Here is a 23095-nt window from a genome sequence, read left to right as displayed (position 1 = left end):
GTGAGTAAGCATGAGTGGGTGGGAGGGGCTGAGAAAGAAGCCGACTCCCTGCTCAGCAGGGAGTCCATGTGGGGCTTGATCCCACGACTCTGGAACCATGACCCCAGCTGAAGGCAGATGCTTAGCCAGCTGAGCCACTCAGGAGCCCCTCATGTTCCTTTTTCTGTTCGAGATTTTCTCTACTCACTAAAGCCTGCCACTCAATGCATGCCCTCCTTTACTAATCAAAATGGTTGCTGGTTATGTAGCCACTCAAAAGCTTGGGAAGATTCTCAGTTAATATTAGGACTAGCTCCCATACGTGTATGTATGACAGGAAAATGGCTTTACGAGAAGGATTGGTATCCATCCCTTGGCCATTGAACTCATACTTATGACTAGTTAATCTAGTACTGGGAGGAGGCTTGGAAGCCAAAGGATGGCCCATAACCACTCAAATTTCATTACTAGCAATCTGTCCCTATACAAAGAAAACCTTAATGGGGGCAGCCGGGGTGGCCTAGTGGTTTAGTGCCACCTTCACCTGGGGTGTGATCCTGGAGACCTGGGATGAAGTCCTGCGGTGGGCTCCCTGCATGGAGCCTGCTTCTCCCTCTGCCTGTGTCTCTGCCTCTCTCTCTCTCTGTGTCTGTCATGAATAAATAAATAAAATCTTAAAAAAAAAAACACCTTAATGGTACTGGACTTAATTTAGAGCATGTTGTAGACTCACTCTGTGAGAAAATCACACAGTTTGATTTTCCTCAAATTATGGAGATTGGACTTCTATATATAATAATACAGATTTTAGAATAGATAATGAGGAGATAATTCTGATTATGCTATTAGGAAAATGACTGTATCTAACCTTAGCTTATTCTGCAAAATAAATAAAAATTACCTTGGGCCACTTCTTGTATATGGCTCTACAAATCATAGATAAAATCAAGCTGTTCCCCCAAACTGGCATGAGGTGGTCACTTTTAACCAATATTCAATTATTATATCTAATGATATAATAAAACATTGAGAATAATAAATATCCTTTTATAACAATATACCTTTGAGTGTCATTTCCTGTTAGTTTGAGAGCTCCCAATTGCAAATATTTTTACATGCCAAATAAACTGTGACTAATTAAAAAATGGAAAAATTTGTCATGAATTGCTGTTGGAGCTTTTTGAATTTTTTCTGCACTTATTAAGGTGATCGTGTAGGTTTTGTCCTTTTTCATATTACCATGATGTACTACATTAATTTATTTTTATATGTTAAATCAGACTCGTATTCCTGTGATAAATTCCATTTAATCATATTGTTTAATTCATTTTATATTTTTGCTAGATTCAGTTCCCTCTTACTTTGTTGAGGATTTTTGTGTCTGTATTCATGAAGAAAACTGGTTTATGATTTTTTTCTTTTGATGTATTTGTCCAGCATTTGTATCATGGTACTATTGGGAATAAGTTGGGAAGTGATTCTTCCTCTCCTTTTTTCTGGTGAGTTTGTGAAAGATTGGTATTACACATTATTGAAATTTTGATAGAATTTGCCTTTGAAATGATCTGGGATTTTATTTGTGGACTTTATAAATTATTGATTCAACTTCTTTATTTGTTATGGGTCGAATTGGATTTTCCATTTCTTCTTGAGTAGGTTTTGGTAATTTGTGTCTTTTTAAGACTTTGTTTTCTATAAACTGTCCAAATTATTGGACATAAAGTTGTTTACATCATTCCTTTTATGGCCCTTTTAATTTTTCTAAATTTGTAGTGAAGTTTACTTTTTCATTTTATTCTAGTAATTTGTATCTTCTTTCCTTTTTCTTGGCTAGTGTAACTAAAGATTTGTTGTTTTTTTTCTTTTCAAAGAACCAGGCTTTGGTTTTATTAATTTTCTTCATTGTTTTTGTTTTCTATTTCATCGGTTTCTATTGTATTTTTTATTTCCTTTTTTCTGCTAGCTTAGCATTTAGTTTGTTCATCTTGTCCTACTTTAAAGCCTAAAGTTATTGACATGTAATTATTCTTTTCTAATATAGGCTTTAAAAAAATTACCTATCCATTTTCTCTTGCCTCCTCATTTCCTGGAATGCTGCTGTAGTCCCCCCCCCTTTTTTTTTTTAAGATTTTATTTTTTAGTAATCTCTACACTCAGTGTGGGGCTTGAATCTACAACCCTGAGATCAAGAGTCACATCCTCTACCAGTCAGTTGCCCCGTGCCTCTTTTTTAACCATCAGGATTGGAATCTCAATTTTATGAGTCTTGAAGTTTGCAGAGGAGGCCAAACTTGCACTGGACACCCAGTATCTAGTATCAGCATCCACTGTTCAGTGCCAGCATCCAGTATCAGTATGGCAACATTGGCAATTTAAGCTAAAGAATCCAGGGTTCAATGAGGGCAGCAGCAGTACTTTCATTGGACTCATTCTCTGGTTTTATTGTGACTGTGTTTACTCTGAGCAGCATCTTTTTGTTCCTGTCTGTTTTTTAATTGCATCATCAGCCTTTTGAGAGGTTCTCTGAGCTACACAGCACCTTTTAAATAAACTCTTTTCCTGATTAAATCAACCAAAGTTGTATTCAGTTGATTCATTGGTAACATGACTGGTCTATGCACCCTGCCTTATCTTGCCTCTCAGTTTTGCTATCTACAACTTATGTTTTTAAAAAGTAAGGTCAAATATTATTTCCTCCATATCAGCTACATTAGTACCATCCTCTGGATTTATATAGTACCCTGTGCTTATCTTTATCATCATTCTGCCATTTTTGTACTCTTATCTGAGGATTTCTCTCTGAATTACTAGCCTATTCTTAAGGGCAGGGACCATGATTTATTTTCAATGTCTGAGATTTAGTCGGTTCTCAAAGGCGAAACATAAATGTTTGGTGGGTATTACTTTTAATGTCCTTAAATTCTTTGTTTTCTTCAAAACTGAATTATTCACAGTGTGGGACATCAGTGATATAGATCTATGAGGCCAGGGAAGCTCGTGGAAGCCCTAATCATTCTTTAGAGCTCAGTTGCTTAGTTTCCAGCAAATGAGATTTTTTAAAAAGATTTTATTTATTCATGAGAGACACAGAAAGAGGCAGAGACATAGCAAGAGGGAGAAGCAGGCTCCCTGTGGGGATCCAGATGTGAGATTTAATCCCAGGACCCCAGGATCATGACCTGAGCTGAAGGCAGTCGCTCAACCACTGATCCACCCAGGTGTCCCCTTCTTTGTTTTTTCCTCACAGTGGCTTGCACATAATAGATATACTAATATACGATTTTTAAAATCTCAGTCCCTTCTTACTCTAAAATCTCTGGATTCTCTGATTTTGGACAACTCAGAAAATATTTGGATCAACAGAGTAAATACATCCAGAGGAAAAACCCAGAGTGATTTTGGACCAAGAAAATTGCAGATTTAGGTAGCCTTAACGTCTTAAATGTAGACTAAGTAAGGAAGCCAGAAAGAATTTTTCTAAGTCTGGACTTGGGTCTGCTCTTTGTACATGTGACAGCCCCTATTGTAAACAGTTTTAAAATCCTTTGGTAATGTTGGGAACAATCTTCTACATGTTATTAATCTGCTTTAAGAGGTCCTGTGCCTTACGGAAATAGACTGCACCAACTGAAGTGTCTTCATTCCCCTGGAGAGCCAGTGAGTAGTCTTCTAAGAGGATTCCTACTTTCAGTAAAGCATGCAGAACTGAAATGAAGTGTTAGAATTAATGATTCACTAGCTCAAGAGCAAGCTCCATAAGAGAAGACAGGTAGATAGAGCTCCTAGGCAAGATTCTTGTTCTGTTGTAGCCTTTGTGGGGAAGCAGTAAACAAGGATAAAAGACTTGGGAGAAAGAACTCTCTGAGATGGCACAGAGAGATGGTATAGGAACAAAAAGTTCATAGTCTATTGGAAAACATGGGTAAATTGGAGTGGATTTACCATGAAGTTATTTGCATAGGCCCCTTCCAAGGCCCTGTCTGAAAAGGGCTTAGCAATATGATATTAGTAATATTTTTTTTCATAAAGATGCCCCCTCAGATGCACAAAACCAAATTGCATTAGCTTCAGGGCTAATAAAACCTAGATCTACCCTAGAATTCAAGTACATCAACAATTATGGCATGTTATGTTAAAGTATCATAAAAATATTCTGCTAGTTCTGTAGAAGCACTGAAGAAAGGCATCCGGGCAGCCCAGGTGGCTCAGCGGTTTAGTGCTGCCTTCAGTCCAGGGTGTGATCCTGGAGACCTGGGATCGAGTCCCACGTCAGGCTTGCTGCATGGAGCCTGCTTCTCCCTCTGTCTGTGTCTCTTCCATCCTCTCTCTCTGTCTCTCATAAATAAATAAATAAATATTTTTTAAAAAGGCATCCAGTTCAAGGTAGCATTTGAATATAGAGAGAATTCACCAAGAGAGCAGTGATTTTTGTCTTTGTATTCCAGTACCTAGAACATTGCGTGGCACATATAAAGTGATCAGTAAACATTTTATGAAAGAATAGGAGTGAGTCAGGGTAAACAGTTGGAGATTGTGTATGTGTGGAGGGACTAGCAGCCTGATTTAGGAGGTGCCTGTAGGGGAGTGGTGAGTGATATGGCTGGAGAATAGGCAGGAGCCAAAGCATGGAGGTTTCTGTTATATCCTGCCCAGGTTTTGGATTATCCTACATCTACAGTGAACCCACTGAAGTCATTAAGTTCAAGATTAGTATGATCTAATTTGATTTTAGCAAGATCATTCTAAGAGCTGTGTGGAGAATAGAGCAGAGGGGATTGCAGTTTGAGAAGAAACTGCTCAAGTAGCCTGGTCAAGAAATTATTGGAATCTTAGCTAAAACAATGGCTTTATAGATAAGAGATGGGAACATATTCAGTAAACAATTTAGTAAATAAAATGGCATATGATAGGCACAGGCACATATTGCACATTATTGAACTGTTGAATCGGTCTGAAGTCTTATTGATTCATTTGTTTCCTCCTTCAACAAATATTTAAGGAGTACCTACCATGTGCCAGGTATTGTGTTAGACGTCGAGGATATAACAATGAGAAATTTAGACAAGGTCCCCTCTCGGTGTCTGTGAAAGATACAGACAAGTAACCCGGCAATTACAATACTGTGTTATGATAAGTACTATGAGAGGGCAAGTTTAAGGTGTTCTAGGAACACATAGAAGGAGTAACTAACTTATATAGACTTGCAGGGTTGGCAAAGAGTTCCTTTGATGTCCAAGCCGCAATAAGAAGAATGAGCAGAGGTTAGGTAAGTGAAGATATGTGGGTGAGGTTGAGAAGGGTGCCCTTCTTGAAGCCAGGGCAAGATGACTGTGGACCATGGAGACATTTATGGAGATATAGACAGAAGGTGAAGGTCCAGGTACTGGTGAGAAGATGAGTTCATTTATGCTGTGTTAGGTTTGAGATGCTTGTGGGACATCCAGAAGGAGATGAAAGATATATGGGTTGGGAGTTCACAAGAGAGGTCAGGGCTGGAGATACAGATTTGAGAGCCATCAGGGTAGTTCTGGAAGCCATGAATATAGTTGAGATCATCCATGGAGAGTGAATAGAGAGAACATAGAAGGAGACCAAAGACAATTCTTTAAAGGGGCCAGAAAAAGAAGAAAAGCCTTTGAAAGAGACTGAAGGAAGGACTGTACAAAAAGAAAAACTAGGAGGGAATGTGACCAGAAGACAGAACAAGGAGCCAGAGGAAGGCAGGAGAACAGAGCAAGAGGTAACTAACTCAAGAACTGTTGCCGAGTTCCAGAACAAGAAGGACTAAAAAACAGTCATTGGATTAGGCAGTGTGGGTGTTGCTGGGGACTGGGAAAGAGCAATTTGAGTGGAGGGACTGGTGGCAGGAGCCAGACTGGAAGTAATGGAATTCTGGGATGTGTCCTGTCAATATCTAGCAAAATGATAGATGTCCACATTAGAGGGAATTGGTGAGCACATTATGCTCAGCCAAGCTTTTCACATGCCTAATGGATTCTCATACAGATAATGTCTATCACTGAGATTATAAATGACAGTGAGGACTTATACTAAGTATCCTGGAGACAGAAGAAAATGAAGAGTCTTTCTTTATCATACTCCAACTATTGAGGACCCTTTTGTATTTCTGGTTTCTCCTTTATTTGATAAAAATTTCTTTTAAATACCTTGGACAAAATGATTGCATAGGGTGGGGAAAGAGTGTCTATTTTCCAGTCTTCTGGAGATTTTGATGAAAAAGAGGATAAATCCCTCAGAAGGTAACTATAAACCTTTGTGTCCTGGTGCTTCTACACAAAATTTACCATTTATGTCAAATTGGTTTGCACTGCCTGTGTGAAATTATCAATGTTAGACTTCAGATAGAATAGAAGCTCCATATTCTAGCCCTCTAAGTTATTAAATATAGCCAGAAATTTTATTATCTGAAAAGCAGATATTCATAATTACTCACAGTTTTTAAGAATTCCAGTGAGTAGAGGGATTACGAATGTTTAGTGAAGTGACATCTGTGAATTTTAAAACATTTTAGCCTCAGGTAATAGACACAAATTGACTTCAAGAGAGGCCATATACTATGTTGGTAAAGGGCATGGGTTCAGGAGTCAGAGAGATCTGTATTCAGATCCTAAAACTGCAGTTAGTAGATATGTGCCCTTGAGGGTAGTTCCTTTTCTTTTTTTTTTTTTTAAGTTTTTTTTTTTAATTTTTTATTTATTTATGATAGTCACAGAGAGAGAGAGAGAGAGAGAGAGGCAGAGACACAGGCAGAGGGAGAAGCAGGCTCCATGCACCGGGAGCCCGACGTGGGATTTGATCCTGAGTCTCCAGGATCGCGCCCTGGGCCAAAGGCAGGCGCTAAACCGCTGCGCCACCCAGGGATCCCGTTCCTTTTATTTTCTTAAAGTTTATTTATTTTTAAGTAATCTCCATATCCAGTGTGGGGCTTGAACTCATGACACCAAGATCAAAAGTCACAAGCTCCTCCAACTGAGCCAGCCAGGCGCCCCAGGGATGGTTTCTTAATATCTGAGTCACAGTCTTCTCGTCTGTAAAATAGTGGTTAAAGTAATGCATATAAAGCTCTTAGGGTCTTTCTAGGCATAAAGTATGCACTTAATAAATGTCAGTTATTATATTGCCCAAGATTATAAAATTGTTCAGTGCTGGAATCCAAATTTCACAAACATTGCTATATGCTTTCTATTATCTCTTAAACCTATAGACACGTAGACATAGTAGGGGTAGTATATACTTTTCATGCACCGTATGTGCTTATCTGTTAGTTTGGAAATACAGACTTTTTTATTCTGACATTGACTTCTTTTAATCTTCCTTTCATGACCTCAAACTTATTTATCAAATCTATTGTCTCCTCAGGTATCTGCATTCTCTCTTACTTACAGATGACAGAAGCCCAATCCAAACAAATTTGAACAAAGGAAAACAAATTCAAGGAAAGGTTTATGTAATTGGGATGTTAGGGATGGAGCTGACTGTAGGTTCTTAAAAAATGTCATCTCTTAGGTCTGGTTTCTCTCTCTGTGTAGCTCCTTCTACTCACATGCTGCTGCACTCTGAGCCTACCACTGCATTTGTACTAGGGTTGCACTTCCCACAGACTGTTCTTAGCCAATGATTGAGCACAGCAGCCTTACTAAGGCAGGTCGCTCCTGCAAGATGTAGGACTCCTTTGACAGATTCCTTTGGCTTAAGGATCTCTCACTGGCCTTGCCAAAATTTTGTTTGGACTAAATGACCATCTAAAACTCTTCCTACCCAACCTTTCTTTTTTCCCCCTCTCTTACACAGTGGGGACAACCTGTATTATGTTCTGATAGCTGTCTCACCCTTCTCTGGTTCCCTCCCCGTTTTCCCTCACAGGAGTTCATCTTGCTCCCTCCACAGATCTTTTGTGTATCTGATTACATCTTGACATCTGCTCCCTAGATGATTCAACCAATACACATGGTTCAAGAAAACAGGTAGTAAGATGGGATTCTGGGTATGGTTCACCTGTTTCCCAATGGATAAAGATTATTTCCTCCTAGGTGGTAGTGAAGTATGAATATGAATAGTCCCTGGCACACAGTGGTGGGCCAGTTGCTACTAGAAAAAAATTCCTGGTTGAGAGGGTTGACTTGATGAGTTTTTATAATTTTTATTTATTTATTTTTAAATTTTTATTTAAATTCAGTTTGCCAAAATATGGTATAACACCCAGGACTTTGCTGGTTTTTTTACTTTGATTCAGTCATTTGGAAGATATGGGGAGAACAGTACATAGAAAGACAGTGGAGTTGGCTGGCTACCACTAACTGAATGAACACTCATTTAGCAGAGGGATGAGAATTGGAAGGGTATTAAATAGTTAAAGACTAAGTATGAGAGCCCTTATCCACTGCAGTGGAAGAAAGGACATAGCTGAGCAGCAAACAGATGATCTGATTAGAATGGCAGAGCTCCTGAGGCTTCTTTCTTTTTCTTTTTCTTTCTTTCTTTCTTCTTTCTTTCTTTCTTTCTTTCTTTCTTTCTTTCTTTCTTTCTTTCTTTCTTTCTTTCTTTCTTTCCTTCTTTCTTCTTCTTTCTTCTTTCTTTCTCTTTTCTTCTTTCTTTTTCTTTTTTTTCTTTCTTGAACGCTTTGTGCATGTGAGTGGAGGAGAGGGAGAGAATCACAGGCAGACTCCCTGCTGAGTATGGAGCTTGACATGGGGCTCGATCCCACAACCCTAAGATCATGACCTGAGCCAAGGCCAAGAGTCAGATGCTTAATCAACTGAGCCACCCAGGTGCCCCAAGCTCCAGAGACATTTAAATTATCAGTCAAGGCAGATATGTTATGCTAAGATAAGGGTCCTGGCTGGGAATACCTGGGATCCTGATTTATGAGATAGGGACATCTGAATGGACGCTTCTAGGGATTTTAGCTCTAAAAGCTCCCTTGAACCCTAAGAGTTTGCAGAGGTGGCCTACTCTTGTATAGTAAGAGCTAGCACTTTTGTATTTAGATAGAGATTGTATTATAAATTACAATCTCTATACAGATATAATCCCTTCTCCCCTAAGGCAGCAGATGCCTCCTAGGAGCCCTACCTTCTCTCCTGGCTGGTAGGTCAATAACTTTGGGTTAAATACTAGCACAACCTGGCCAGGGAAATGCTGGACCTGGTAAGGGAGGAAAGATGTTATGCACTGAAAGAACTGCAAGAATTAGCTAGCAGAGGCAAGGTGGTATACTTGGGATTGTATTTTGAGGGGGTTAGACTTGATTGTATTTATCAGGGGGTTAGACTATAAGACCAGAAATCAGGAATTCATAGACTTATAGACAATTTCTGGGGTCACAGGATTTAACATACTGGCAAGAACCCCACCCTAGGGGATGAGGTGGTTCTTAGAGTCTTTAAGAAAGGAATGGCCAATGTTGAATGAAGTAGCAAATGCTTGAGCTATCCTGGCAGACACTAGAATCAAGAAGAGGCTAAGGAAAGTGGGCAAAATGGAATGACTGTGTTATGTGAGGTCACAAAACATACCAGTTGATTTTGTTCTGTGGGAGGGCTTAGAAGACACACCATTCATGAGGCCAGTGGGAAAGCACTGGTGAGGATAGCATCACCATCATAGCAATGACTTCTCGGCAGGTCAAGGGTGATTGTAGAAGAAGTGGTTACAGAGTGGGGCTCATTAATATCCATAGGGATGATGACTTTCAATGTAATAGAGGCCACAATAAGTATAATGACCTTCAAGATATGAGGGTACAGCCAAGGGACTTGCGCTGCACAGAATTGTAGAGATCGTGATAGAGCATGAAGTAGAGGAGAAAGAGAGGTGGCAAAACCATGGCAAGCACGTATTTTTGCTCTAGTTCTTTTTTGAAAGGTACCTCTGATGAGCGAAAATATCAGTGAGGGTGACAAAACATGAGAGACACCTAACACTGGGAAACGAACAAGGGGTAGTGGAAGGGGAGGTGGGTGGGGGGTTGGGGTGACTGGGTGATGGGCACTGAGGGGGGCACTTGGCGGGATGAGCACTGGGTGTTATGCTAAATGTTGGCAAATTGAACTCCAATAAAAAAAAAAAAAGGTACCTCTGGCAGTTTACTTGGGTGATTGTATACTGGGGAAGAGAAAATGCTCAGACATCTTGAGGACTATTAGACACATAGTCTGAGTTGTCATTGATACCTGGAGACCCAAAGCATCATTTTAATTCTAATAGAGTGGGGGCCTATGGGGACCGGGTAATAAATTAAGTCCTCACTAAAGTCTGGCTTGGAATGGGCCTGCTAGTTTTGCAGATACACCCAGTGGTTATTTTGTGTGTTCCTGATTGCATTGATATACTTGGATGTTAGAATAACCCTCATATTGGGTTCTTAGTCTGTAGGGTAAAATATAGAGTGAAGAAGGCCAAGTAGAAATCTTTGAAACTGTTCCTTCATCTTCCTTCATTTCCCAGCTAAGATAGTAAATCAGAAACAATATCACATCTCTAGAGGATGATTGAAGACTATTGTTGGCTTAAACAAGCAGTAGCCTTCATCATAGATAGCTACTGTGCCAGATATGGCCTAATTGCTAGAGCAGATCGATAAGTCTTCAGATACATGATATATGGCCATTGATACATGGTATATGGCCATTGATGTGACAAAAGCAATTCTTTTCAATTCCAATCAGGAAAGAGGATCAGGAACAGTTTGTATTCATGTGAGATGGCCAACAGTATCATTTACACTTTGGCCTCAGGGCTATATGAACTTTCCTGCCCACGGTCATAATATAGTTTGATGAGATCTGGACTGCCTAGGTATCCCACAGAACCATCACACTGAACCATTTCATTGGTGGCATGATGATGTGCTCCAGGTGGTGGGAGATAAATCCTGCAAAGATTAGGGAACCTGCCATTTCAGTGAGGATTTTAGGAATCTAATTGTCTGGAGTATGTTGAGATAGCTCTCCAAAGTGAAATATTGGAGCATTTTTTATCCTCTACCTCAAAGATGGAAGCACAGTGCCAGTAGTCCTCTTTGGGTTCTGGAAGCAATATATTCTATACCTAGGATCATTGCTTTGGTTCATATATGAGGTAACATGGAAGGCTGCCAGCTCTGAGTGAGAAAAGGACTCTGCCAATAGGATCTGGAAAACTGTCTGGGGTTAGAAATGTCGATGATGGGAAAAGATGCAGTATGTGGATTTTGTTAAGCTCCTGTGGGGGAATCACAGTGCAGGCCCTTAGAATTCTGACTATTGCTGCTTCTGAATGTTCAGCTTGTCAACAGTAGAGATCAATGCTGAGCCCTTGATGGGGCACTATTCCTTGAGGAAGCCATCTTCCTACTTGGTAGCAAGTCAGCTACATTGGGCCTTACCTATAATGGAAGGTCCAGTGGTTAGGGATAGGTGGACAGGGTATATGGGATAGGTGACTTATTATTTTTTTTTAATTTTTTATTTATTTATGATAGTCACAGAGAGAGAGAGAGAGAGAGAGGCAGAGACACAGGCAGAGGGAGAAGCAGGCTCCATGCACAGGGAGCCCGACGTGGGATTCGATCCCGGGTCTCCAGGATCGCGCCCTGGGCCAAAGGCAGGCGCCAAACCGCTGCGCCACCCAGGGATCCCAGGTGACTTATTTTAGGTATGAGTTTGCATGTCCTACATGTGGTGCCTTGGTTACCATCACTATTTAGGGGCTTATGGAATGCCTAATCTATAATATAAGTAGGGATTCTCACAGTAGAGGATGTGTGAAGTGAGCATGGGCCTACTAGTCATATATTGCACCATCCAGGGGCAGCTGTCTTAGAAAATTTTGGAACAGTCTCTTAAAGGCACAGCTAAAGTGCTAGCTTTGTGATAATGCTCTAAAAGGATGGGAAATATATATGGAGAAAAACTTTTGTTGCTAGGTCCCCAATGAGAAGAATACACAGGTCTGGGAAACAAGGGGTGCAAGCAGGGGTAACCCCATTTACCAGTTACAATGACCCAATGGGGGATTTTGTACTTTCTGTTCCCGCAGCTCTGAGCTTTGCAAAGTTGGAGGTCTTGATTCCCTAAGAAAGGTGTAGTCTTGCTGGGGGACACTGGAGGGCTCCTACTCAACTATAAGCTATGGGCTGCCATAAGGGCAATTTTGGATTTCTTGCATCCAGGGACCAGCCTGAGAGAAGAGAAGTCACCAATATTGGCAAAGTTAGTTGACCTTGATCAGCAGGAAAACGTAAGGCTGCTATACAATAGGGACAGGGAAGGAATATGTGTGAAATTAATGTGATACAGTTGGGTGTCTCCTGGTATTCCCTTTTCCCACTGAATGGACACATGCAGCAACTCCAGCCTGAGAAGGGTGTGATTACCAACTATGTGATTACCAGACCCTTCAGAAATGAAGGCTCAGGTCACACCACCAGGTAAGCCACTAAGACCAGCCAAGATGACAGATGACAGTGAGGAGAATTTAGAGTGGAGACAGCAGAGGATGAGTATCTGTTGCAGGCATGAGATGGACAGCAGTGATGAGGGCTATGGTTCATTCCACTAACCTGGCCCTTCCTCAAGAAGAAAGGCCCATGGGAACCAAGGAAGAACTGCTCTACAATCCCCTGTAGAGAGGGAGATGTGTGCAACCATGAGAATGTGCTTCTCAGATCTCCTACTGTGGAGAGCATAATTGATGCCCCCAGCTGCTGTATTCTAAATACCCCATTGCATTTGCTCTGAGGCTGTTTTCTGTGGTCTGTCTCCAGCCAGTGAAGTGCACAGCAGGGATATTGCAGCAGGCCCATTCCTGTGAGACAGATGGTTTTGGCCTGAGGATTCTATGTCAGCTTTGCAGAAACTTTCTGAAAGCTCCATGGCAGTTTAAGGCTCTTCCTTCTACCTTCTACCTTCTTCCCCACCCCCTTTTTTAAAAAAGATTTTATTTATTTATTCATGAGAGACTATACAGAAAGGCAGAGACACAGGCAGAGAGAGAAGCAGGCTCCATTCAGGAAGCCCAACATGGGACTCAATCCCAGGTCTCCAGGATCACGCCCTGGGCTGAAGGCAGCACTAAACCGTTGAGCCACCCAGGTTGCCCACCCTTTCTTCTTCCTATGGGTCAGATGTGTGTCATTGACACATCTCATCCTTTTTGAACTCCCTCCCTGGTTTTTTTTTTCCACAGGTATTCCTGCCAATTTCTTGCAAGTCTGATCTGATCTTGGTGTGTTTACTTCTTGGAGGACCTGAATGAACACAGGTAGGTATAAATTCACCCACTGTAGAGATGAAGAAACTATGCTTCAGAGTAACGCACAAGGTTATACAGCCACTTAGTGGCAGAGCGATGGTTTAAATCCAGGATTATCTGGCTTCAAAGTTCATGTGCCTAGGTTTCATATTCCTAGTTTCCTGCCTCTGCCCTTCCTGTTTGTGTCATTCTCCCTTAGTCTCCTGGAAAGGCCTTTGAATATTCTAGTCTGTCTCTACCTTGCAAAGGCAGGAGGAGTTTTTGACTACGCTTGTACCAGAATGTGAAAGGAAGAACGTTTGTATTCCTGAGGTCTGTAACAGTTCTTTTTTTTTTTTTTTTAAGATTTTATTTATTTATTCATGATAGTCACACAGAGAGAGAGAGAGGCAGAGACACAGGCAGAGGGAGAAGCAGGCTCCATGCACTGGGAGCCCGACGTGGGATTCGATCCCGGGTCTCCAGGATCACGCCCTGGGCCAAAGGCAGGCGCCAAACCGCTGCGCCACCCAGGGATCCCTCTGTAACAGTTCTTTTTTTTAAATTTTTAAATTTATTTATGATAGGCACACAGTGAGAGAGAAAGAGAGGCAGAGAGAGAAGCAGGCTCCATGCACCGGGAACCCGACGTGGGATTCGATCCCGGGTCTCCAGGATCGCGCCCTGGGCCAAAGGCAGGCGCTAAACCGCTGCGCCACCCAGGGATCCCTCTGTAACAGTTCTTGATGTTAAAGAGTCTCCCTGGGGAAAGAGAAACTCAGAGGACACAGTTGGGGCAGCTTTGCTGAGCTTTCCTTTTCCTGCCTGGAAAGTCTCTTTGGAGAGTTAAGTTGTAGAAGTTCAGTTTTGGTTTATAAGAGAGACCATATGCCTTTATACTCATTAGCTTTTTAGAAAATGTCTCTCCTTCACACAAAATCTACTATGATTTTGTAAGGTTTCCTCTTTTATATTAAATAAAACACAAAAATTTTAAGGTTAACACTGACATGAAAACGAAGGTCTATCAACTTTGTGGCCCAGATGCTGTGCCTATGGAATTCATTCACCTTTTGCTGATCAGTTTCTCTGTTCTCCTCTCTAGCAAAACTCTTACCAGTCTACACTACTTCTCTTTCCATTCTTTCTTAAACTCACCACATCATTTCCCACTGTTCCAATTAGAATATTCTTGTGAAGGTCCCCTGTAGCCTTTAGGTTGTGGAATTCAACATTAATTTTCTCAGTTCTCATTTTGCTTGTCCTTTAGGCAATACTAACATAGTTGATCACTCTCTCTTACCTAAAAATGGTCTTTGTCTTCACCTAACTTTGGAGACACCACATTTCTCTGGTTTTACTGCTCCTTCTCAAAAAAGTTTTTTTTGTTGTTATTGCTTTAGAATGGGAGAGTGAGGGTGAGAGGAGCAGAGAGGGAAAGAATATTTTTTAAAAATTCAATGTAATTAACATATAGTATATTATTAGGTAATTTAGTGATTCATCAGTTGTATGTAACACCCAGTGCTCATTACATCAAGTGCTTTCCTTGATGCCCATAACCCAGTTACCCCATACTCCCACACATCTCCTCTCCAGGAACTCTCAGTTTATTTCCTATAGTTAAGAGGCTCTTATGTTGTCTCCCTCTCTGTTTTTGTTTTATTTTTCCTTCCTTTCCCCTATGTTCATCTGTTTTGTTTCTTAAGTTTTACATATGAGTGAAATCATATATTTTCTCTGCCTGACTTACCTAGCTTAGCATAATACCCTCTGGTTCCATCCATGTCATTACAAATGGCAAGATTTCATTCTTTTTTGATGGCTGAGCTGTAATCCACTGTGTATATACATACCACATCTTCTTTCCATTCATCTGTCGATGGACATCTGGGCTCTTTCCATATTTTGGCAATTATGGATATTGCTGCTGTAAACATTGGGGTGCATGTGCCTCTTCAATCACTATGTTTGTATCCTTTGGATAAATACCTAATAGTGCAATTGCTGGGCTATAGGGTAGCTCTATTTTTAACTTTTTGAGGAACTGCTATACTGTCTTCCAGATAGTATGTCTGTCTTCCAAATGCACAACTTTGCATTTGAGTATAAAGGCATATGGTTTGCAATGAATATAAAGGCATATGGTTTCTCTTATAAACCAAAACTGAACTTTCACAACAGTTTAAGAGGATTCCCCTTTCTTCACATCCTAGCCAACATTTGCTGTTTTCTGAGTTATATTTTAGCCTTTCTGACCACTGTGAGGTGGTATTTCATTGTGGTTTTGATTTGTATTTCCCTGATGCCAAGTGATGTTGAGCACTTTTTCATGTGTCTGTGGGCCATTTGTATGTCTGGGAAAGAGAATCTTCAGGCTCCATGCCCAGTGGGGCTCCCAGCCCTGACATGGGGCTCAATCTCACAACCCTGAAATCGTGACCTAACCTAAAATCAAGAGTTGGACACTTAACTGACTGAGCCACCCAGGTGCCCCTCATATTCTTATTATATTTGGGTGCCCTAGAACTCAGGCCTCACCCTATCAGGGTTGGCAGACTACTTCTGTATTGGGCCAGATACTAAATCATTTTTGTTTTGGGGTCATATGGCATCTGTTACTACTACTCAAGAGGCAGTAGACAGTATAGTAGTTCCCCATTATCTGTGGTTTCCATTACTCGCAGTCTGGAAGCAGATGATTCTCCTGACATAGCATCAGAAAGTCAATAGTAGGTAAGCCTGGGTGGCTCAGTGGTTTAGCGCCACCTTCAGCCCCAGGCATGATCCTGGGGACCTGGGATCGAGTCCCCTGTTGGGCTTCCCTGCATGGAGCCTGCTTCTCCCTCTGCCTGTGTCTCTGCCACTCTCTCTCTGTGTCTCTCATGAATAAATAAATAAAATCTTAAGAAAAAAAAAAGAAAGTCAATAGTAGCTTAACAGTGTGTTACAATGTTTACATCATTCACCTCATTTCATCTCATCATGTAGGCATTTTATGATCTCACATCATCACAAGAAAAAGGGTAAATACATTACAGTAAAATATTTTGAGAGAGACCACATTCATAAACCTTTTATTACTGTATATTGTTAACAATTATTCTATTTTGTTATTGTTGATCTCTTAGTGTGCCTGATTTTTATTTTTTAATTTTTAAATTTTTTTAAAATTTTTTTATTTATTTATGATAGTCACACACAGAGAGAGAGAGAGAGGGGCAGAGACACAGGCAGAGGGAGAAGCAGGCTCCATGCACCGGGAGCCCGACGTGGGATTCGATCCCGCGTCTCCAGGATCGCGCCCTGGGCCAAAGGCAGGCGCCAAACCGCTGCGCCACCCAGGGATCCCAATTTTTAAATTTTTTAAAAAAATATTCATTTATTTTAGAGAGATTGAGAGTACAAGCAGCGGGAAGGTCAGAGGGAAAGGGAGAGAAAGAATCTCAAGCCGACTCCCCACTGAGTGTAGAGCCTGACATGGGGCTCAATGTCATGACCCCAAGATCATGGTCTGAGCTGAAACCAAGAGTTGGAAGTTGAACATTATCTTACTCTATAATTTTATTACTCAAGCACCCTGTCTTCTGCCTATTTCTTTTTTTTCTTTTTTTTAAAATTTATTTATGATAGTCACAGAGAGAGAGGCAGAGACACAGGCAGAGACACAGGCAGAGGGAGAAGCAGGCTCCATGCACCGGGAGCCCGACGTGGGATTCGATCCCGGGTCTCCAGGATCGCGCCCTGGGCCAAAGGCAGGCGCTAAACCGCTGTGTCACCCAGGGATCCCCTATTTCTTAACTGGATTACTTATTTATTGGGTGTTGAGTTTGTTAAGTTCTTTATAGATTTTGGATACTAACCCTTTATCAGATGTGTCATTTGCAAGTATCTTCTCCCATTCTATAGTCTGTCTTTTAGTTTTGTTAATTGTTTTCTTCACTGCACAGAAGCTTTTTATCTTGACGAGGTCCCAATAGTTCATGTTAGCTTTTGTTTCCCTTGCCTCTGGCAACATGTCTAGTAAGAAGTTGCTGCAGCTGAGGTCAAAGAAGTTGCTGCCTGTGTTCTCTAGGATTTTGATGGTTTCCTGTCTCACATTCAGGTCTTTCATCCATTTTGAATTTATTTTTGTGTGTGGTGTAAAGAAATGGTCCAGCTTCATTCTTCTGCATGTGGCTGTCCATTTTTCCCAACACCATTTGTTGAAGTGACTGTCTTTTTCACATTGGATATTCTTTCCTGCTTTGTCAGAGATTAGTTGACCATATAGTTGTAGGTCCATTTCTGGGTTTTCTGTTCTGTTCCATTGATCTATATGTCTGCTTTTTCGCTAGTACCAAACTGTCTTGATGACTACAGCTTTGTAATACAGCTTAAAGTCCAGAATTGTGATGCCTCCAGCTTTGCTTTTCTTTTTCAAGATTGCTTTAGCTATGTGGGGTCTTTTGTAGTTCTATACAGATTTTTGGATTGTTCTAACTCTAAAAAATGCTGGTGGTATTTTGGTAGAGATTACATTAAATGTATAGATTGCTTTGGGTAGTACATACACCCTGATGTTTCTACCAGCATTATCAACAATAGCCAAACTGGAAAGAGCTCAAATGTCCATCAACCTGAATGGATAAAAGAGATGTGATATACACAATATTACTCAACCATTAAAAAGAATGAAATCTTGGGATGCCTGGGTGCTCAGCAGTTGAGCTTTGGCCTTCGGCTTGGGGGGACGTGACCCCGGAGTCCCGGGATCCAGTTGCACATCGGGCTCCCTGTGTGAAGCCTGTTTCTCCCTCTGCATGTGTCTCTGCCCCTCTCTCTCTCTTTCTCTCTCTGTGTCTCTCACGAATGAATAAATAAAATCTTAAAAAAAAAATGAACTCTTGCCATTTGCAATGACATGGATGGAGCTAAGTGTATTATACTAAGCAAAATAAGTCAGTCAGAGAAAGACAAATACCATAGGATTTCACTCATATGTGGAATTTATTTTTTTCAAATAAATTTTTTTTAACATATTGGGCTTTAGGATTTCATGTTTTGCAGAGAAATCCTAATTTAATTTTTTTTAACTTTTATTTATTTATGATAGGCACACAGTGAGAGAGAGAGAGGCAGAGACACAGGCAGAGGGAGAAGCAGGCTCCATGCACCGGGAGCCTGACGTGGGATTCAATCCCGGATATCCAGGACTGCGCCCTGGGCCAAAGGCAGGCGCCAAACCGCTGCGCCACCCAGGGATCCCTAAAGTTTTGTTTTTTTTTTAAGATTTTATTTATCCATGAGAAACTCAGAGAGAGAGAGAGAGAGAGAGAGAGAGAGAGAGAGAGAGAGGCAGAGACTTAGGCAAAAGGAGAAGCAGGCTCCCTGCAGAGAACCTGATGCAGGACTTGATCCCAGGACCCCAGGATCATGCCTTGAGCTGAAGGCAGATGCTCAACCACTGAGCCACCCAGATGCTCCATCATATGTGGAATTTAAGAAACAAAACAGATGAACATAGGGGAAGGGCAAAAAGGGAGAGAGGGAAGTAAACCTTAAGAGACTCTTAATAATAGAGAACAAACTGAGGGTTGATGGAGGGAGGTGGGTGGAGATGGGCTGAATGGGTGATGGGTCTTAAGGAGGCATTTGTGATGAGCAGTTGGTGTTAATGTAAGTGATGAACCACTAAATTCTACACCTGAAGCGAATTTTACCACATATGTTAACTAATTAGAACTTAAATAAAACTTGAAATAAAAAAAAATGAAATTCAGGGATTTTGAAAGGCTCAAGTCTCAGTCTGAACTCTTTTTTCTGGTTAATGTCAGCATTCAGCCTTTGCTCATCTAATCACCCAGGAGTAGGAAGTGTGTAGGGTTAGGGAGGAGGAGAACTTGAGCAGCTGGGGAGGATGCGGGGCCACTTCTAGGGTCTGAGAAACAAGGAAGTTACTTATTTATTCAGATGTGGTGATTAAGCCCCCAAAGTGAATTTTGAGAGACAGCTGCACACAGAAAAGAGATGATGATTAAAATTAATTACTGCTGTTGTAGCTGTTTTGCATTTCGACAGCAGTTTTGTATTTACTTGTATTTACTAAGAATTTTGTAATCACTTATTAACTCTCCCTCACCAGAGCCTTGTGACATGGGCAACATTACTACAAATGTTTGTTTTTGTTTTCTGGGAAGAAATACAAGCTGCTTTGGCCACATACTAGGATTAAGGAAACAAAATTCTTACTGCAGCTTTTTCACTCACTGTATGATTTTGAGAATCCAAATGAGAACTTGAACATTATCTTACTCTATAATTTTATTATAAAGAATAACTCATGAAGATGGATCAGGGGTTTGGTAAATTAAAAAAAGATAAATGCAGAGACACCTGTGTAGCTCAGTTGGTTAAGTGTCCAACTCTTGGTTTTGGCTCAGGTCATGATCTCGGGGTGATGAGATGGATGCATGGATGGTCATGCAGATGGGCTCTGCATTCAGCAGTCTACTTCTCTGCCTCTCCCCTGACCCCTACTCTTGTGCTCTCTTTCTCTCTCTCAAATAAATAAGTAAATCTTTTTTTTTAAAGATTTTATTTATTTATTCATGATAGACACACACACAGAGAGAGGCAGAGACACAGACAGAGGGAGAAGCAGGCTCCCAGCAAGGAGCCCAATGTGAGAATCCATCCCGGACCCCTGAGCCAAAGGCAGACGCTCAACTGCTGAGCCACCCAGGTGTCCCAAATAAATAAATCTCTAAAAAAAAAAATATATATATATATATATGTAGGTATGTAATAATAATACTAACCTCTCAAATTCATTTTCCCTCAGGTTTTAAAAAATAAAATTAATAATAGTATCTATATCATATTTTTACATATTAAGTACCTAGCATAGTGCCTTGCATATTAATAAATGCTTAATAAACATTACCCATTATCAATACTGTAATAAAACCCATGTAATATATGCATTCTTTTTGCTTCCATTTGATTACATTAGTGTTCCTGTCTTTAGATAAAGATGCATGCAGACGTACATTCACCTATTCAACAATAGCTATTGGGATCCCTGGGTGGCGCAGCGGTTTGGCGCCTGCCTTTGGCCCAGGGCACGATCCTGGAGACCCAGGATCGAATCCCACATCAGGCTCCCGGTGCATGGAGCCTGCTTCTCCCTCTGCCTGTGTCTCTGCCTCTCTCTCTCTCTCTCTGTGACTATCATAAATAAATAAAAATTAAAAAAAAAATTAAAAAAAAAAAAAACAATAGCTATTGAGTGATTCCCAGTTATAATGCAGGGTTCCTGGAGCTAGGGATACAGTGGTAAACAAAAAGGAGTTCCTGCTGTCATGAAATTTATATTTTGGCAGGAGGGAGAGGACTCACATTCCTCTTATGGTGGAGAGGCTTACATTTCCAGTGGGAGTTAGACCAAGATAGAGAGGATTGAAGCATAATTAGGGTATATTTAGAAAATATGTGGAAAATTTTTGTCTGAATTTTATATAAAAATAATTTTTTACTGTAGCAGTAGGTTAAGTATGTATTATAAGCTTTTCATTTTTATAAAAGTATTTATATGTATAATTGTGAATTTTATTTTTAAAATAAATAAACTTATTGAGGCACCTGGGTGGCTCAGTCTTGGCTAAACATCTGCCTTTGGCTCAGGTCATGATCCCAGGATCCTGGGATCAAGCCCAACATCAGGCTCCTCCTCAGCGGGGAGTCTGCATCTTCCTCTTCCCCTCATCCCAGTCGTGCTCTCTCTCTCTCTCACTCTCGCTCTCTTTCTCAAATAAATAAAATATTTAAAAAATAAACATACTTTTAAATTTAGAAAATTTTGAAAAGCAAGTATTATTTATGAATATGTAAATAATACCACTATGCTGAAATGTTTTAAAGTAGAAAATTATCAATAATTTCATTATATTATTCTTTTTAAATTGCCTTAGCATTTATTTGTATATAGTTTATTCATCATACATTTCCTAAGCATTTTCCCATGCTGTTTCACCATGGAAAAAACGGGCTCAGTTTCCTAACATGTGGCCATGGGTTGGGGCTGCAGATAGCACAGTGGGATGGCAGCAGTAGGTGAGAGTATCACATAAAGGCATTTTGAACTTAGCCTAGATCCTGCTTTGAAGGGATGAGATGACGAAAGAGGTTATATATTGGCCATGCTGAGAAAGATTAAGTAAAGATAAGTAGGCTGAAGCAGGATTCAATCCCTGGGACATGTCAGGTACCTGAAGACCAGAGAGAAGGTTCTGGAAGTAGAGAGGAGCCCCAGATACTCACTGTTGCCTTCTTAACCTTAGGTGATTTCTGGAGAAATACTACCCCTACCCCCACAACACAGACTTGCATTTTCTTTCTATTAGGATATTGGGGCTATGGATTAAGATGCAAGAGTCTCTTCCAAGATAATTTTGAAGCAAGTTAATTTTGAGTTGTGTAGGCCATGGCTTTGGCCTCTTGCTTTCTTTTCAGCTGTCACCAGTGTCTTCTTAGGCTGGGCTCTTGCTTAGATACATCTAAAGGGGGATGCTATTTCTTTTTTTAAAATATTTTATTCATTTATTCATGAGAGACACACACAGAGAGAGACATACAGACAGGCAGGGAGGCAGGCAGAGGGAGAAGCCGGCTCTATGCAAGGAGCCTGATGTGGGATTCGATCCTGGGACTCCAGGATCACACCTTGGGCCAAAGGCAGGCGCCAAACCACTGAGCCACCCAGTGATCCCCAGGGGACGCAATTTCTTAATTTATTTCTTACTCTTCAGATACTGAAATGAGTTTATGAACAATTCTTAGATTTTTAGGGTTAAACTAGAGTTATAAAATTGTGAAGATGTCTAAAAGATCATCTGGAAAATTCTTCTCCATGTCCCTGACCCCGCCAGAATAGTTTATTAGTTTCTTTGTTCTGCTTAAAATGTTAGTTCCCTGAAGGCAAAATTATATAAAATAAGAACAAGAGTCACACAATTATTAGAAATCTTCATAAGTATCAGCAGGAAATGTCCCTAATATTTTGGAAATGTGTTTATGGCTCTTCTGCTTCCTTCTAGCCACTTTTCCGAGACACCATCTTGATTCTGCTCTGGATGTTAGCACTTGTTGCAAAACCCACAGGCTTTGAGAAATATATACATTTAATTACAGTATAATTAACCTACATTGTTATATTAAGATGCACAGTATAGTGATTCAACAATTTTTTAAAAGATTTTATTTATTTATTCATGAGAGACATACAGAGAAAGGCAGAGACGTAGGCAGAAGAAGAGGCAGGCTCCCTGGGAAGAGCCTGATGAAGGACTCCATCCCAGGACCCCAGGATCATGACCTGAGCCAAAGGCAGATACTCAATTACTGAGCCACCCAGGCGCCCGAGATTCAACAATTTTGTATATTACTGGTGCTCATGAAGATACATGTACTCTTGGGGCACCTGGCTGGCTCAGTCAGTAGAGCATGCGACTATTGATCTCTGGGTTGTGCGTTTAAGCCCTGTGTTGTGAGTGTTGAGATTATATAATAATAAAATCTTTTAAAAAGGGGGGGAGGGGGGTAGATGGCGGAAGAGTAGGGTCCCCAAATCACCTGTCCCCACCAAATTACCTAGATAACCTTCAAATCATCCTGAAAATCTACGAATTCGGCCTGAGATTTAAAGAGACCAGCTGGAATGCTACAGTGAGAAGAGTTCGTGCTTCTATCAAGGTAGGAAGACGGGGGAAAAAGAAATGAAGAAACAAAAGGCTCCCGCGAGGAGCCGGACTGAGGCCGGGTCGAGTGTCCCCAGGACAGGAAAGCTCCGTCCCGGAGAAGCAGGAGCTGCACCAACCTTCCCGGGCAGAAAGGCGCCCGCAGG

General features: G+C 40.9%; 2 long non-coding RNA genes across 8 annotated transcripts in view; one reads left to right on the top strand and one right to left on the bottom strand.

Annotated features, from left to right (window-relative positions):
- LOC119876817 overlaps window positions 1-23095 on the bottom strand; it is a 62702-nt gene that overhangs the window by 5949 nt on the left and 33658 nt on the right. The gene's annotated exons all lie outside the window — the stretch shown is intronic.
- The window catches only part of LOC119873940, a 38801-nt gene that overhangs the window by 10465 nt on the left and 5241 nt on the right, over window positions 1-23095 (top strand). For 5 of the 7 annotated variants that reach the window (XR_005366951.1, XR_005366952.1, XR_005366954.1 and 2 more), the window contains one exon: window positions 13168-13242. This is a non-coding gene — a long non-coding RNA (uncharacterized LOC119873940). Of the gene's footprint in view, window positions 1-11582; window positions 11635-13167; window positions 13243-23095 lie in introns of those variants that run through there. The other 2 variants (XR_005366953.1, XR_005366956.1) reach the window with 2 other exon arrangements.

This window comes from Canis lupus, chromosome 11, assembly GCF_011100685.1.
Source record: "Canis lupus familiaris isolate Mischka breed German Shepherd chromosome 11, alternate assembly UU_Cfam_GSD_1.0, whole genome shotgun sequence".
Taxonomy (NCBI): Eukaryota; Metazoa; Chordata; class Mammalia; order Carnivora; family Canidae; genus Canis; species Canis lupus.
This window is presented reverse-complemented; position numbering and strand designations above follow the sequence as displayed.